This window comes from Ceratotherium simum, chromosome 1 (assembly GCF_057802395.1).
Source record: "Ceratotherium simum simum isolate JZ-2026a chromosome 1, ASM5780239v1, whole genome shotgun sequence".
NCBI classification, from domain to species: domain Eukaryota; kingdom Metazoa; phylum Chordata; class Mammalia; order Perissodactyla; family Rhinocerotidae; genus Ceratotherium; species Ceratotherium simum.
This window is the reverse complement of record NC_141900.1, coordinates 3,005,708-3,023,294: the sequence shown is the minus strand read 5'-3', so window position 1 is coordinate 3,023,294 and position 17,587 is coordinate 3,005,708.

Here is a 17,587-nt window from a genome sequence, read left to right as displayed (position 1 = left end):
TTCTGCAAATATTTACTGAGGACCTACTATATAGTAGCACTATTATAAGTGTTTGGGATAATTCTGTGACTAGAATACATATAGTCTTTAATTTTCTTACTTGATAATATTGTGGGTACAGAGTAGGAAGAGAAAAGTAGAAAATAAATTTCTAAATGTAATAAAAAGTTCATCATATCATATGTTGGAAGGAGGTAAGTGCTATGGGGGAAACAGACCAGGAAGAGGGGACAGTTGGTACAAAGCCCTAATGTGAAATTGTGTGTTTAGGATCAGAAAGAAAGCCAATGTGGCTGGAGTCAGGTGAGAAAGTAATAGGAGACAGGGAAGAGAAGGAGGGTTAGGGGATTTCTTAGAACTGTAAGCAGTTGTAAGAGATTTGGCTTTTGCTTCAAGAAATATAAAGTGTCCTTGTAGGACTTTGAACAAAAGAATGGTATGATTGGATTTCTGTTTAGAATGGCTCATTCTGGCTTCTGCTCTGTGAATCTACAACACGGGACAATGATAAAAATAGGAATAACAAACAAGAGGTTATTTCTGATGATGGCAGCTAAGATTAAATATGTAGCAGAAGAGATGCTAAGAAGGGATCAGAATCTAGACTTATTTTATTTATTTATTTATTTATTTATTTTTGTGAAGAAGATCAGCCCTGAGCTAACATCCATGCCAATCCTCCTCTTTTTGCTGAGGAACATTGGCCCTGAGCTAACACCTATTGCCAATCCTCCTCTTTTTTTTCTCTTTTTCTCCCCAAAGCCCCAGTAGATAGTTGTATGTCATAGCTGCACATCCTGCTAGTTGCTATATGTGGGACACCACCTCAGCATGGCCAGACAAGAGGTGTGTCAGTGGGCGCCCAGGGTCCAAACTGGGGCTGCCAGCAGTGGAGCGTGCGCACTTAACCGCTAAGCCACAGGGCCGGCCCCTAGACTTATTTTAAATGAAAGCCAATGTTATTTGCTGGTATTTTGAATGTCAGACAAGCAAGAAGAGGGAATCAGTATTTTTTGCCTGAGCACCTAGAAGGATGAAAGATTGTAGGTCCTTGTAGAGAGAGAAGAAAAAAGTGGAAAGGGGAGCATCAGCCACTAAACACTTTCCCTAAAAAGTACCACATATTACCTCCACTAACATTCTATTCGTCAAAGTACGTTGTGCAACTATACTAGTATAAGAGGATGGGGAAATAAGGCACCTTCGTTTTCCAGGAAAGAGAGGGGGACCAGATATCAATGAAGTGTAGTAATGCTTGCCCCAGGAACTGTACTTCAGGTAACAGCAGACTTGGTAATTTTAAAGCATTGTCCTTAGGCGAATGAAAAAGCTGGTAAAATAGAAAAAAGCCCACAATTACGCTGGCACTAACAAGAAAATAAAGAATTATAAGGCTAAGGTCTGGCAAAACACATAAATATAAAACCACGTATTCTGCTAAGTTTGCTGATTTCTAAAGAGGTTTTTTAGGAGCAGTGCATTTAACAGCCCTGTGGGGTTAGGATTCCAACTCTCTTCAAAGGGAGTGGCAGCAATAAATTCCTCACACTTTGTGTTAACACTCAACACGTGGAAATGTGAACATTAAGTAGATGGTCACGTAGGGACTGAACTGGCCTTAAATATTTTAAATAATCTTAAGTCCTGTAACTGAATTTAGATGACTCTGAACACACCTCAAGAACCTGAAAAAGGCAAATATCTTCTAGAGGAATATTACATGTTTTTAGGCCTCACATTAAAAAAAAAATATTTTTCAAATGAAATTTTCAAAATAAAGTAACAAAATTCCCTGACCCATAATGAGACAACAGGGTATGAATGACAATCAAGAGAAACAATAGGTAATGAATACAGATCAACAAAGTCTACAGATACTGCAGAACCAGATACAATTTTATAGTACCTGCTGGCTCTGTTCAAGGAGAAAAAGAACAATATTTAGAATTTTATAAGGTGAAACTGTTAAAATGGACATAGAATATTCAGAAAAGAGCCAAGTAAAAATGGTAAAAATTAAAAATTCAATAACCAAAGTTAGAAAAAATGAAAGGTCTAATAATAGATTAGACAGAGCTCATGAGAGAATTAGAGAATAAAAAGGTAGACTAAAAGAAAAATATACGTAATAATTGATATGAATTTTACAACACTAATGAAAAATATCAACAAAAATTTCAAGAATTTCCATGAATTCCATCCATGGTAGAGGAATAAAAAGAAATTCACATCTAAGCATTTCCAAATGTAAGGAAAACTAAAAGCAAAGGGAAAAAAATTAATAAGGTACCCATAAATGAAATAAAGAAGAAGAAATAAGACATGCAGCTGATTTCTGAACAGGAAAAATTGAAGCCAGAATATGATAAAATGGTATCTTTAGTGTGCTGAAAAAGCTTACTGCCATGTGAATTCTATACTCATCAAAATTATTCCCCAGGAACAAATGTGAACCAATGACATCTCATATAAACAAAGACTAAGAGAATTTGTCACCAGATGGCCTGCACTAAGAGATGTACTAAAGGGCTTTCTAAGTCAGAAGGAAACTGCTCCCAGATGAAAGGATGAACATGCAGGAAGGAATGAAGAACAATAAAGAGTCTAAGAATGTGTGTAAATCTAACTGAATATTACTAGTACAAAACAACAGTGATAACGCTCTGTGGGGTTTCAAATACATACATAAAGCATTGACATACACAGCAAATACAACATACATGTGGGAAGGGCATAAATGGAGTAAATGGAATCCAAAGATCTTGTATTATAGTAGAAGAGGGAGAGAGTAAAAACAAACATTAAACAATGATACATTACAGAGGCATGTATTATTCTTCAGAGTACTTTCTGAAAAATAAACAAAGAATAAAAAGCATTCAAGCTAACAGAGATGGGAATCAACTAATAAAAAACACTTACCGAAATCAAAATAAAGCAAGAAAAGGGAGAAAAAAGTAATAAAACAGGTAGAAAATTATAACATACACATGAATATAGTAGAGTTAAGAAGAAATAAACAAGTGATCACATTAAGTGTAATTAAAGTAAATATTCCAATTAAAAATACAGATTATCAGGTTGAATTTCAAATTAACTTTATGGGGGCCAAGCAGTTAAGTGCATGCACTCTGCTGCGGCGGCCCAGGGTTCGCCGGTTTGGATCCCGGGCGTGCACCGATGCACTGCTTGGCAAGCCATGCTGTGGCGGCATCCAATATAAAGTGGAGGAAGATGGGAACGGATGTTAGCCCAGGGCCAGTCTTCCTCGGTAAAAAAGGAGGAGGATTGGCAGATGTTAGCACAGGGCTGATCTCCTCACAAAAAAAAAAAAAAAAAAATTAACTTTGTGGTACATAATGGGGAAATATTTATAATCAAAACTCCATAAATATTGATAACAAAATGATGGAAAATATATTCCATGCAAAACATAACCAGAGAAAACTAGAATAGCTATATTAATTTTGGAACTTGTAGATTTTAAGAAAGACAGATTTTATTGATTAAAATGGTCAATTCACCTGGAATATATAACAAGTCTAAATATGTATGCGCTTAACATAGCCTCAAATATATGTAAGGTAAATTTGACAGGAGTACAATTAGAATGCACCAACCCACAATCATAGTGAAAGAATTTAATACAAATCTAATAGTAATAAATTCAATAAGATGACAACAATCTAGCAGAGATACAGAACATATGAAAAATAAGAATATCAGACTTGATCTGACAGCTGTGAAGATTCATGCAATAATTACAGGACAAATATATTTCAGTGTAAGAAATATTTATTTCAAAAACATATTGCAGACTAGAGTTTTATAAAAGCAAGTCTCGTACTTCAATATCATAAAAGCCATATGTGACAACTTCACAGCTAACATCATGCTCAATGGTCAAAAGGCAAAAGCTTTTCCTCTAAGATCAGGAACAAGTCAAGAGTGCCCACTCTTCACCACTTCTATTTAACATAGTACTGGAAGTCCTAGCCAGAGCAATTGGTCAAGAAAAAGAAATAAAAGGCACTCAAATTGGAAAGAAGTAAAACTGTCTCTATTTGCAGATGACATGATTCTATCTATAGAAAACCCTAAAGACTTCACCAAAAAACTATTAAAAGTGATAAACAAATTGAGTAAAGTTGTAGCATACAAAATCAGTATACAAAAATCAGTTGTGTTTCTAAACAATAATAAAAACTATCAGAAAGAGATTAAGAAAACAAATCCATTTACAATTGTATCAAAAAGAATAAAAAGCTACAAATAAATTTAGCCAAGGAAGTGAAAGACCTGTAGACTAAAAACTATAAGACATAGACGAAAACAATTGAAGAAGACACAAGTAAATGGAAAGACATCCTATGCTCATGGATTGGAAGAATTAACATTTTTAAAATATCCATACTACTCAAAGCAATCTACACATTCAATGCAATCCCTATTAAAATGCCAATGGCATTTTACACAGTAATAGAAAAAACAATCCTAAAATTTCTATGGAAAAGACCCAGAATAGCCAAAAAAGACAAAGGACAAAAAAAAGACAAAAGACCCCAAATAGCCGAAGCAATCTTGAGAATGAACAAAGCTGAAGGCATCACACTCCCTAATTTCAAACTATACTACAAAGCTATAGTAATCAAAACAGTATGGTATTGGTATAAAAACAAACACGTAGATCAATGGAATAGAATAGAGAGTCGAGAAATAAACCTATGAATGTATGGTCAATTAATTTAGGACAAAGGAACCAAGAATATACAAGGGAGAAAGGATAGTCTTTTCAATAAATGGTGCTGGGAAAACTGGACAGCCACATGAAAAAAAATGAACCGGGACCACTATCCTACACCAAACACAAAAACTAACTCAAAATTAATTAAATACTTGAACATAAGACCAGAAACCATAAAACTCCTAGAAGAAAACATAGGAGGCAAGTTCCTAGACACAGGTCTTGGCAATGATTCTTTTGGATTTGACACCAAAAGCCAAGGCAACAAAATAAAAAATAAACAAGTGGGACCACATAAAACTAAAAAGCTTCTGTAAATACAGCAAGGGAACAATCAATGAAATGAAAAGGCAATCTACAAAATGGGAGAAAATATTTGCAATCATATATCTGACAGTGGGTTAATATTCAAAATATATAAAGAACTCACAGAACTCAATAGAAAAAAACCAAAATAAGCAATCCAATTAAAAATGGGCAGAGGATCTGAGTAAGCATTTTTCCAAAGAAGACATACAAATGGCCAACAGGTACATGAAAAGATGTCAATATCACTAACCATCAGGGAAATGCAAATCAAAACCACAATGAGATATCACCTCATGCCTATTAGAATCCTATTATAAAAAAGACAAGAGATAACAAGCGTTGGTGAGGATGTGCAGAAAAGGGAACCCTTGTGCACTGTTGGTGGGAATGTAATTGGTGTAGCCACTATGGAAAATAGTATGGAGGTTCCTCAAAAGATTAAAAGTAGTACACCTGAAATTTTTACAATGTTATAAACCAATGTTACTGCAATAAACAAAAAATAAAACACAGATTTATTCTTCAAAAAAAAAAAAAAAAAATAAAAAAAAAAAAAAAAAAAAAAAAAAAAAAAAAAAAGAACTACCATATGATCCAGTAATTTCACTTCTGGGTATTTATCTGAAGAAAACAAAAAGACTAACTCAAAAAGATATCTGCACCTCGATGTTCATTGCAGCATTATTCACATTAGCCAAGATAAGGAAATAATCTAAGTATCCATCGATGGGTGAATGGATCAAGAAAATGTGTACGTGTGTGTGCATATATATATACAATGGGGTATTATTCAGCCATTAAAAAAAAGGAAATCCTGCCACTTGTGACAACATGAGTCGACCTTGAGGGCATTATGCTAAGTGAAATAAGTCAGACAGAGAAAGACATATACTGCATGATCTCACTTATATGTGGAATCTAAAAAAAACAAAATTAAAATTAAAACAAAGTGAAGTCATAGATATTGAGAACAGACTGGTGGCTGTCAGAAGGGGGACAGGAGGTGGGGAAAATGGGTGAAATGTACAAACCTCCAGTTATAAAATAAATAAGTCCTAGGGATGTAATGTACAGCATGGTGACTATAGTTAACAATACTGTATTGTATATTTGAAAGCTGCTAAGAGAGTAGGGTGGGCAAGTGGTTAAGATTTGGCACTCTCGCTGCCGTGGCCCAGCTTCGTTCCCCAGTCAGGGAACCACACCAGCTGCCCATTGTTTGTCATTTTGTGGTGGCTGCTTGTTACTGTGATACTAAAAGCTGTGCCACTAGTATTTCAAATACCAGCGGGGTCACCCATGGTGGACAGGTTTCAGCAGAGCTTCCAGACTAAGACAGACTAGGAAGAAGGACTTGTCCACCCACTTCTGAAAAAATTGGCCATGAAAACTCTGAGAATAGCAGTGGAGCATTGTCTGACCCAGTGCTGGAAGGTGAGAGGATGGTGCGAAAAGACCAGGCAGGGTTCTGCTCTGCTGTACGCAGTGTCACTAGGAGTTGCAATCCACTTAAGAGCATTAACAACAACAAGAAAGTAGACCTTAAAATTTCTCATCACAAAAAAAAGTTGTAACAATGTGAGGTGATGGATGTTAACTAAACTTGTGAAAATCATTTCCCGATATATACATATATCAAATCACTATGTTGTACACTGAACCAAATACAATGTTATATGTCAATTATATCTCAATAAAAATATATAAAGTAGTTAAAAAAAGCAAGTCTCCACAAAATTCAAAATTTAAATGAGAGTATATGTTATGATCACAATAAAATTAAGCTAAAATCTACAACACGTTTAGAAATTAAGAAATAAATTCTTTTTTCTTTGAGGAAGATTGGCTATGAGCTAACATCTGTTTCCAATCTTCTTCCTTTTTTCCTTTTTTTCTCCCCACAGCCCCAGTAGATAGTTGTATGTCATAGTTGTACATCCTTCTAGTTGCTCTATATGGGACGCCGCCTCAGCATGGCTTGATGAGCGGTGCATAGGTCCGTGCCCAGGATCTGAACCAGCAAATCCTGGGCCACTGAAGAAGAATGCACGAACTTAATCACTACGCCACCATGCTGGCCCCAGAAATAAATTCTAAATAGAATAAAACATATAGATCAAGAAGAAATCACAGTGGAAACTATAATTTGAACTAATTAATAAGTGATGTACTACTTATTAAAATCTCTAGAATGAAGCTAAAGCAAAATCTATAAAGGTATTTATAGATTTAAATGTTCATATAAAAATGAATAAAACATAATTTATAAATTCAAATATATTAGATAACAAAGAATAAATCTAACAAAATGGAAACAAGATCTCTAGGAGAAATACACAAGCATTACTGAAATGAATTTAAAAAGAGATACATATCATGGTCATACCTACATTTAAAGACTCTACATTTAAAAAAATCTCAATTCTCCTCAATTTCATGTATAGATTCAATGTAGTCACAATCAACATCCCTGCAGTATGTGTGTGTGTGTGTGTGTGTATGTGTGTGTGTGTGTGTGTCAGAGAGAATTAAGCATGGGCTAACATATGGAGAAGAGTCAAGTCTCATCTTTGCTTGGGAGAAAATAAATTGGTATAAAGACTATGGAGAGAAAGTCTGGCAATATCTAGTAAAACTAAATCTATGAAAACTTGTGAATCTATGAAAGCTTTAGCTAATTCTCACTCATGTGCATAAAGAATCTTGTTCTTGGTAACACATTTTTTGGAGGGAGTGGGATTAACGCAAAACCAGCTAGGTCAAAAATTGAAATCTATTCAAAGGCGAAGCGGATGAGAGGTAGCCAGACTCCCTGGTTCAAACTCAGAACTGTCGCTTACCAGTTAGGATCTTGGGCTGGCTCCTCATCTCTCTGTGTCTCAGGGTCCTCTTCTGTGACATGCAGATAATGGTAAAGCCCACCTGACAGGATTGCCAGGTGGCTACCCTAGATAGTCCATGCACGTTGCTCACAGCACAGCCCATCGTGTAACAATGCTGGAGAAGTTTGGTTAGTGTCAGGGTAATTATCCATGCAGCAATTAATGTGAATTCACTTGAACCGTGTGCTTCAAACAGGTAAATTTAAAGCGATGCCTAAAGTGTTGTGTGGACAAATCACATAGCATGATATCTTTTAGATCAGTAATCAGGAAACTTTTTTTCTGCTGAGGGCCAGATAATGAATAGTTTTGGCTTTGTGAGTGTGAGGTCTGACTACTCACCTCTGCGGTTGCAGCACAGAGCAGCCAAGAGACCATATGTCACACAGAGATGGTTCAGGTTAGGTGTCTCTGCTCATCTCTCAGCTCACTTTCACCTCTCAGGTTTCTTGTCTGTATTTTTGAGATAAATATGCCTATGACACTGGGTCCTGGTGAGAACTAAAAGACACACTTCACAGAAATATCTGCTGTGGTTCAGAGTGCATCATAGTTGCTAGGCAACTGCTGTTTAGTATCTCTCTCTCTCTTCCTTTATCTGTGGTGTGGCCATGATCCATAAAACAGAGCCTAGAGCATTCTGGAATGGTTCTATTTTTTTTTTTTAAGGTGACAGAGAAACCTGTTTTTGGTCTTAGAAAGGTTTCCACCAAAAGTGATCAAAATTAGTCTGAACATTCAGAGAGGTAGGCTTCAGTCATTAGGAATATGGGCGTCTCCAGAGTCGTTTTTTCCCTATGATTCCAAATAAATGAGACGTTTTATTCCTGAGGCTGTTAAATTGGACTGGCAGGCTCATGAAATTAATCTTGCTGGGGATCCTCCAAAGTGTTTACTTTCAGGTTCTTAAGTGTTTTCAAGCCCCATCACAAGGTGTCATGTGAGTTCTTATTACACTTTGTAAGTCGTGAAACAGATTCCCTTATTCTGCAGAGGCCAGCAATTCTCTTTCAGCTTCCCCTGTCCTGTTGTCATAGCCAGGTTCTCGCTTGAGTCCTAGGGCAACTCAATGGAATTAAAACATTCTGGTTCCTTTATCTGATCAGTCCAAACATACTTCACTGACGGCAGGAGGCCTTGGCTTAAACAATCCCTCAGCTCCTCATCTACCTTTGCTTCCTGAATCCTTTTTGACAGGCCCTTTAAAGGTGCATATGAGCAATTCTGTCAGGAAGCATGGAGGAGGTTTGCTAGCCTTTGGACGTGCACAGCCATCCTTGAGGTTGTCCCGTGGTCCCCGGGCAGGATGAGGCATCCCTTCCTCTGTATTCTCTGACTCATGGCTTCGACATCCGCGGTGTGGTCTGCACGCAGCAGGCAAATCACAATTCCCAGAGTCATATCAGCACGTAGAAGCAACAGTATGCAACACTAGCTGCAGGGTTGGTTTGGAACGTCTGCAGTGGCTCACCATCCCTGGCAAGCTGACAGTCTCCCTCCAGTGCCCGTGTTCGCATTTCCCTCACCTTGCTAGCAAAGGCAGACCGGGAATTGAGCCTTTCATTCAAGATTTTGATTTTCTTGTGCATGAGGCTGCCTGCTGCTCCCCAGGTCCCGGGGTAAGCACAGGCCCCAGATTGTTGTCTGCCGTCCCTGTGCTCCAAAGCCTTGAGCAAAAGACAAGAACACTGCAGGTGGAGTGAGAGGGGAGCTATGTCAGCTTTACCCACTCCCTCTCAGCCTTCCCTGGCTTCTCCATCACTTCCTGTCTTCTTCCCAGCGTCTCTGTTTTCCACATCACCATCCTTCTTCTCTCCCCAGCTGGTCCTCTGGGGCCCCAGTCAACTCCTCTCCGGAAAGCAATGCTAGAGGTGCAGGATCAGGTTGGAACTCCCAAGGGCCCAGCTTGGAAGCAGCGGCCTGAGTTGGGAATATGTTCTCATCCATGACTGGGATTGATGCCACAGCATCGTGTAGGTTATAGTTAATTCAATTAAAAGCATATTTCACCCAAAAGGTCCGAGCTTCCAGTTATAAGATGAATAAGTCTTGGGGATGTAATGTGCAGCATGGTGACTATAATTACCAATACTGTATTGCATATTTGAAAGTTCTATGGGAGCAGACCTTAAAAGTCCTCATCACAAGAAAAAAAAATTGTAACTCTGAGTGATGGTGGATGTTAACTAGACTTATTGTGGCGATCATTTCACAACATATACAAATATCAAATCGTTATGTTATACATCTGAAACTAAAATCATGTTATATCCTTATATGTCAATTATACCTCAATAAAAAAAATAAATGAAAATAAAAAGAGAAGGGTTAAAAAAATAAAAAGCCTATTCACAGAGCACCTGTCAGGCAGGAAGTCCTGCGCTTGGTAGAGAGGGGAGAGGAACAAACAAGACTTGGCCTCAGCCTTCAAAGTCCTCTCGCTTTAACAAGGGGAAGACGGTGGTGGCTGGCAGTGTTACTGCCACATGACAAGTGCAGTCAGAGGCCAGAATGAAGCCTAGTGAGGGTAAACAAGCAAGTGATTGCTCCCACTTGCAGCAAGGTGGAGTGAAAGAGGCAGATCTTCAAAAAAGAGGTGATGTTGGTAGTTCTTCTAGGAGGATGAAGGGACAAAGAAGATGGTGTGGGTGTACCAACGTGAGCAAAGACACAGAGGTGCGTAGAGTGAATAGAAGGAAGAGTGTGGGGGAGAGTGGATGGAGATGAGGCTAACAGATGGGAGGTCTTCATCCTGGACCACCACCCTGAGGAATCCTGGGGTTTAGCTGTGTAAGTGATAGAGATATGTCATAGGGGTTATCAAATGAGTGAATGAATTAATGAATGAATGAAATTACCTGTGACAATTAGGCTGGTCCTACATCAAAAATAAAAGTCTAAGTTTTTAAACTAGAGAGATTTGAAGTTTCTGTGCTCTGAGCATAAATGCATAAACTTAATACATTTAGGCTTGAATTCTTTCTGAAATGAAAACTATCATTTACTTCCTAGAAAATGGCAAAACCTAACTGGAGAAATAGTCCCAACATTATTTCCTATTTTAAACTGCTTGAATATCTTGAATATTTTAATGATTTATTTAGCTACACCTCAATTTTGCCTGATACGAATTTGAAGTAGCTTTAAATAGAGACACATTACAATGTTTTTTAAATGTTTATACAGACTAAAAGACAGAAGTAAAATGGTTAAGAAGTAACTAATGGCTACTAGTCTTTGAATAGATATATGTATAACATTATAGTCGCAACTTCAAAGTTGTCTGCCATGTAGACATTTTACAGACAAGGCTTCCCAAGGGTACACAAATCACCTTGCAGCATCCTCGCTCTTCCCACTGCAGCACACTCCCTCCCAGCGTCACCGAGAAGTCAACAATACACACTTGATGTTGACGACAAAATTTAAGCGAACTTTATAGCAGCCAAAGCAAAGAGGAAGAAACAATGCTTATTGTACAGCATTTCCCCAAGAATGCTCCACAGAACTCTAAACCTGAAAAGTGTTTTGCAATAAAAAGGGTTCTGTTTGTCTAATAATTTGGGGGAAACGTGTGTTTTCCAGCGGACCTTCCCAAGTCCATCAGAGCCTTGAAGACTCAGAGCTACTTCTCAGGCACATCAAGATTGACTGTGTTTATCCCAGGATTTCCCAAATGTACTTAATGACAGAACTTTTCTTTTTTTAAAGCAACATCTTAAATCTCTCACAGAGCTAATAATAACTAAAAAACATTTAATTAAATGCTGATGAAGTAGGAGGAATCGAATCAGGGCACTAGGAGAAAAATCTCCTGGCTATGAGTTCTGGGTGGATTTAGGGTGGTTCTATAAATAAAGTGGTATTGGATAATGTATTTAATAGCAATTTCATTAAAAAGAATGCAGACATATTCTATGTGAGATATTGTTAAATCTACATGTGACATATTTTTAAATCATAGCTCAGTGGATGCAGTTTTAATAAGAATAAAGTAATATTAATCACATCTCCAGTTGGAGTGTATACTGGCATTTTGACTCAATCTGTCAGATAGAGAATATATTTCCCAAACTACAGTCTGATATGCGTGGCTTATGTGAGTTCACAGTCAAAGGAACCTGCTGAGCTTCCGCTCATTCACTTTAGTTTAATGACACTTCATCGAATCAAAAGAGAAAGAGTTTATGAAAATATTCCCTTCTTACCATCTTTCATCAAAGTTCACTGGACTCTAGAACATGTGGCCATCCAAAGACTTCTAAAACAGACAAGTTTCAGGTGCTGTTTGTATTTGATTCAGAAGCATGACAATGGCATCTTCTTTGAAGTACACATTCAGTTGACAGTTAGGTGGAGATGAGTTTAGCAGAGCACGTTTTCGGATTCTCCAATCCAAAAACATCTTCAAAAACATTTTAGCTGTTTCAGTGGACTCAAAATACTGCCAGCACTTTCTTTTTTCTTTTTCTAATTCTGCACCTGTTTTCTGACTCAGCCCTTCCATTTGGTTGAAGAGAACGTAGAGGAAACTGAATCATGCTTGAACGCTGAGTTTCTAGCTCTGAAAATAGCTATTCCATGGCAGAGAAACTTCCTTCACAAATTTCTCATGAGCAAGCATGAGACTCAGGCTTAGCACGGCTCACCACTGTGCATGAACTTCACAAAATGGCATGGGCTTGAGATTCTGTTAATCTATAATGTCCATACAGATGGGTATTTTTGAAACACCTTGGCACATACCTAGGTGTTGGTGACATGGAGCATAGATACTGAAACTGCCCCACTTAGCTGGAGCTGAGCATGTGCTAGGCAAGTTGTTTTTGGTACAGGTGAGAAAGTGAAGGTTTTGTCTGGAGAATTAGCACTGTGTATTAGTCTAACCAAATAGCACAGAATACAGATAGTAAAAGACTCTGGGCAGGGAGAGTGGTAGGGTTCCATTGACAAAATATCAGCCATTCATGAGACATACCAGTGGTAAATTGGGGATGGGAAATATTTGGAAGTATGAAAATTCAGAGTAGGTCACAGAGGAGTCTCCCCACTTTTACCTTGTCTGCACACTTGGGGATCACTGGCAGATGTATAGGTTCTGTGAGGGTTACTTGGAAGAATGAGTCAAGGATTCAGGCCTTTTATCTTTCAAAGACTGGTTTAATTTTCATTCCTTTTTTGTATAATCTACAAACTTCTTTTTTTTTTTTTTTTTCGCCAAACTTCCTCTTTTTTTGCTTGAGGAAGATTAGCCCCGTCCCAGTCCTCCTCCATTCTGTATGTGGGTTATTGCCACAACATGGCTTGACAAGTGGTGTAGGTCCACACCTGAGATCTGAACCTGGGAACCGGGGGCCCCAAAGCAGAGTGCGTAGGACCACTATGCCACGGGGCCGGCCCCCTACAAACATTTGTTGAACCCCTATTGCATGCCATGCTCTGGATCAGGCATGGGAAATACAATTGATGAATGAAAGCTGGCCCTTATTTCCAGAGATTTTATAGGTTAGTGGAAATGTGGTCAAGTAAACTGACAACTATAGTCCAGGATGATGTACTTCATTCTCTGGACAACAATATGGACACTTAAACCGAGGCCCCATCCAGCCTTATACAAGTCCAGGGTTGTTTCCAGGAGGAAGTGAAGTCTAAGTTGGGGATGTGAAGCTGCCAGCATGAGTGGAAGGAAAACAAGGAAAAAGATGGCCAGGTGTTGGGTCAGGGGGTGGGAGGAGAAGTCCTGTCACAAAGACAGTGTCTGGAGGCCAGGAGAACATGTCCCACTGGAGGAACTGAAATAATTCCAACGGAAGGAGTGTGGCCTTCAGAGAGACAGCGGCTGAAGCAGCTGAAAGGATTCAAGTCGTGGAAAGGCGTTGCAAGCCAATCAGCTCTGTGCATGCTGTGCTCTGGTTACAACCAGTACTCAATGTCATTGTCATGGGTTGAATTGAGTCTCTCCCAAATCCATATGTTGAATTCCTAACTCCCACTACCTCAGAATGAGACCTTACTTAGGGTGCTTGCAGATGTAGTTAATTAAGATAAGGTCATTAGGGTGAGCGCTAACCCAATATGACTGGTGTCTTTATGAGAAGCAGAAATTTGGCATGCACACATACAGGGAGAACACCACGTGAGGATGAAGGCAGAGATCAGAGTGATGCTTCTACAAGCCAAGGAACGCTGAAGATTGCCAGAAAACCACTGGAAGCTGGGGGAAAGGCATGGAACAGATTCTCCCACTCAGCCTTCAAGAGAAACCAACCCTACCAGCACCTTGATCTCAGACTTCTGGCCTCCAGAACTGTGAGAGAATAAATTTCTGTTTTTTAAGCCACCCAGTATGTGGTGTTTTGTTATGGTGGCCCCAAGGAAACGAATATAATAGTTAAAAACATATCATTCTCATGCTTGCTTCTATATGTTCTATACTCTTTTTGTGTGTATCTAATGCCCATTCTTCCCTAATCTGCCTGGAGACTTCTTCATCTCCAAGATCCAGCATAGGGTCTCTTCCCTGAAGTCCTCACCAGCCTACCCAGGTACAGTCAGGCTATTGTCCTCTATGTACCTAGTGGACACAAATGTTTAAAGCATTTAACACTCTATTCTCATTGCTTGTGTCTTTACCTCTGAAGCCAATCACTTGGAGGTTAGGGGCTGGAACTTATTTTCCCTAGTCCTGCTCTTGATCTTAGACGATGATGAAATGTTGACACCAGGAAATGTGTGTTAAGTAAATCATTTGGAAATTTGTGTGATTTTTGTCTCCTCCTCTTCTCTAATGCATGAAGATCATCTCCTAGAGTTGGCCATGGAGCAGACAGTTGTTCCATTGTCCAAGGTCGCTGGAGGGCCGTGCACTCCAGAGGAGTCCCTGTAACGTTGTTATTTCAGCTGAGCTCAGATGTCACTGATGAGCGAGTGGATGTGGACACAGTGCTGCTTTTGGCTCACTGCCATCATCTCCCCACTGCTCACTTCCAGGTTAATCACACATGTTCCTCTCAACTTCAATGAGACAAAAAAACAAATACGGGCATGTAAAGGCGGCTTTAACTGGTGCCAATCTTATAATTGGCTAAAAGAACAATTCATTTTTTAGGAAAGGACATGAATGAGGGTGACTTAGAAGCAAAATCAGTAGAGCTTGGCAAATAATTGGATATAGGTTCCAGATGGGGTCAGATTCGTCTCAAAGTGTTAAATTACCGGGGAACTTAGAGGCTACCGGCACCAAATACAAAAGACACCGTGGCATGCACAGCTCTTCTGAGTCCCTGTCTAGCTTCCTATCCGGCTAGCCAGACACCCTTTACTCTTCAGCCACACAAGACCCCCTGGGTACTCTGGGTCCTTTCCTTCCGCTGTGCTGCTCCCTCTTCCTAAAACCTCCTGCCTGCTTGGCTATTTGGGAAGGGCCTGCTTACCACACATTATCTCACCCCTATATCCCCTCCTTTTGATGAAGTTCCCTCTTTCTGTTCCTTCCTGAGTGGAATCCCCCCTCCCACTCCACGCCATCCTACAGTGATGCACACCATGCCGCACACGGACTGTTCATCCATTTCTCCATCTCCCACTAGGAAGTTCTGAACTAATAGATATAAGAGAAGAACAGGAATGAAAAACACCAGTTTGTTGCAGGTAATGCTGGATTGGCAAAACAAAATGTTTTCCTGCCACTTTCCTCCTCGACAGAATGTATGCAGCTGATCTCACATAAGTGCAGACTTCCCTTCGAGTGGCTAAGCCTGCCTAGGGGTTTACCACACCAAGGATGCAACAGTAGAAATCTCAACAGGTTCAGTCTGAAGTCAAGACAACCACAAATTCGGGGAAGATCTGACTTAATCATGATATAAGCCATTCCATCGGAGAGTCTTCTCCCACAAAAACCAGATGTTGTGTGCGGGATGGAAGGGAGTAGCTTCCATCCTGGCAATTGGAGAGGCAGAGTTCTCATATTATGAACAAGGGCAGAAGTGTGAGGGAGAAGGGAGAAAATCCCTCCATAGTGCTCTGTTATTCTCTGTAAAAAAACCCTGCGTACCAACTTCATAGAATTTACCACAATTTAAATTAAGCTCTTTGGTATTGCTCACTTGCTATTGTCTGTCTGCTTCCCAAGATGATAAACTCCCCAAGAGTGGAGATGTTATCTGTTTTATTCATGAATGAACAAACTTGATTCTTAATAAGTATTCAATAATTCTTTCGTTAAATGAACAGGTGCATAAGAGCCAATGGTCAGAGGTGGAAAAAAGAATGCCCCAACATGCCCTCCAGAGAGATAAGGAAGAAAAGAGGAAGACCAGTGTTATTTATTATCCCAGCCCATGGAGAGAATGTGTGAAAGAAGGGGTGTCCTGAAGCAGGCTGGGGTTGAGCCTGATTCTCGGGTGTGTTGAAGGACCAAGCTAAGTGACCAGGACAGGCCCTGTCCCCCAGGACAGGGACCGTCTCCAGTGTGACTGAGTTCTGTTACACAGTCATGCGTCGCATAACGACCAAGACATGTTCTGAGAAACACGTTGTTAGGCAATTTTGTCGTTGTGTGAACATCATAGAGTGTACTTACACAAACCTAGATGGTATAGCCTACTACACACCTAAGCTCTATCGTATGCGTTCCGTCGTTGACCCAAATGTCGTTATGCAGCACATGGCTGTATTTGGTCTTGCTGCATTCTTTACATAGGCATCATTGTGTCTGGATGCATTTATCATTCTGAGAAGGGCCTGAGTAGATTGTTCTGGTCATCATCCTCTGCTTTCCTGCAGGAATCAGCACAAGCACGAGCTCGCACCGGACTCCTTAGCTTGGCTGGACACCAGACACATCTATGGAGCTCATTAGAAGAATCCAGATGATAGCCCCATGTCAGGCCAGGATGAGAATCGCGGGGACACCAGTGAGGAGATGCCCACCCCCAGATTTCCTAAGTCTCTGACCTCCCCATCTCCCTTCACATAACAAAGACTCTTACAGACCACACAATTCTTTCCTTCAAGGGTTCATTGTCTTTTCAATATCTCCTCAATGTCCTCTAAAATGGGGGAACTAATATCTTTGTTGCCTACCTGACTGTGGGACTTGAAAGAGATCATATTTTAGTAATTTCCATGGGGACTAAATGCTTATTCAAAGTTTCTACAAACAAAAGCTACCTTTCTAGAATGAGAAAAAAGCGAGCAGTCCTAATCTATCAAATTTCTCCTCAAAACATCTAAACACCGGTTTCATGTGGGTGTTGTGTGCTGTGAAGCAAGTTTTCCTCCAAAGCTCTTAGCAACAATCCGAGTCTGGTCCAGAGGAGAGAAGGCAACAGTACGTTACTGAAATGCAACATGAGAAAAGGAGACAGGGCTGGAGAAGGATGTGCGAGAGTGGGTTCAAGTTTCAGCCTTGCTATAATTTGCCGTGAGGCATTGGGCAAATTCATGCCCCCTCCCTCTTCTTCTCCATGTCTGTAAATCCCAAGGAGAAGGGAAAGAGAGTCATAGTGGATTCAGTCCACGGTTTTCGGGGACTTGCACAGAAACCTTGAGGACATGAGGAAAAGGGGAAACAGTTTATTGGGACTCAACCCAGCCCCTGGAGCCAGCCCAGCCACTCTACTCTTAGCTGTGTTGTATGTTGGTTTCC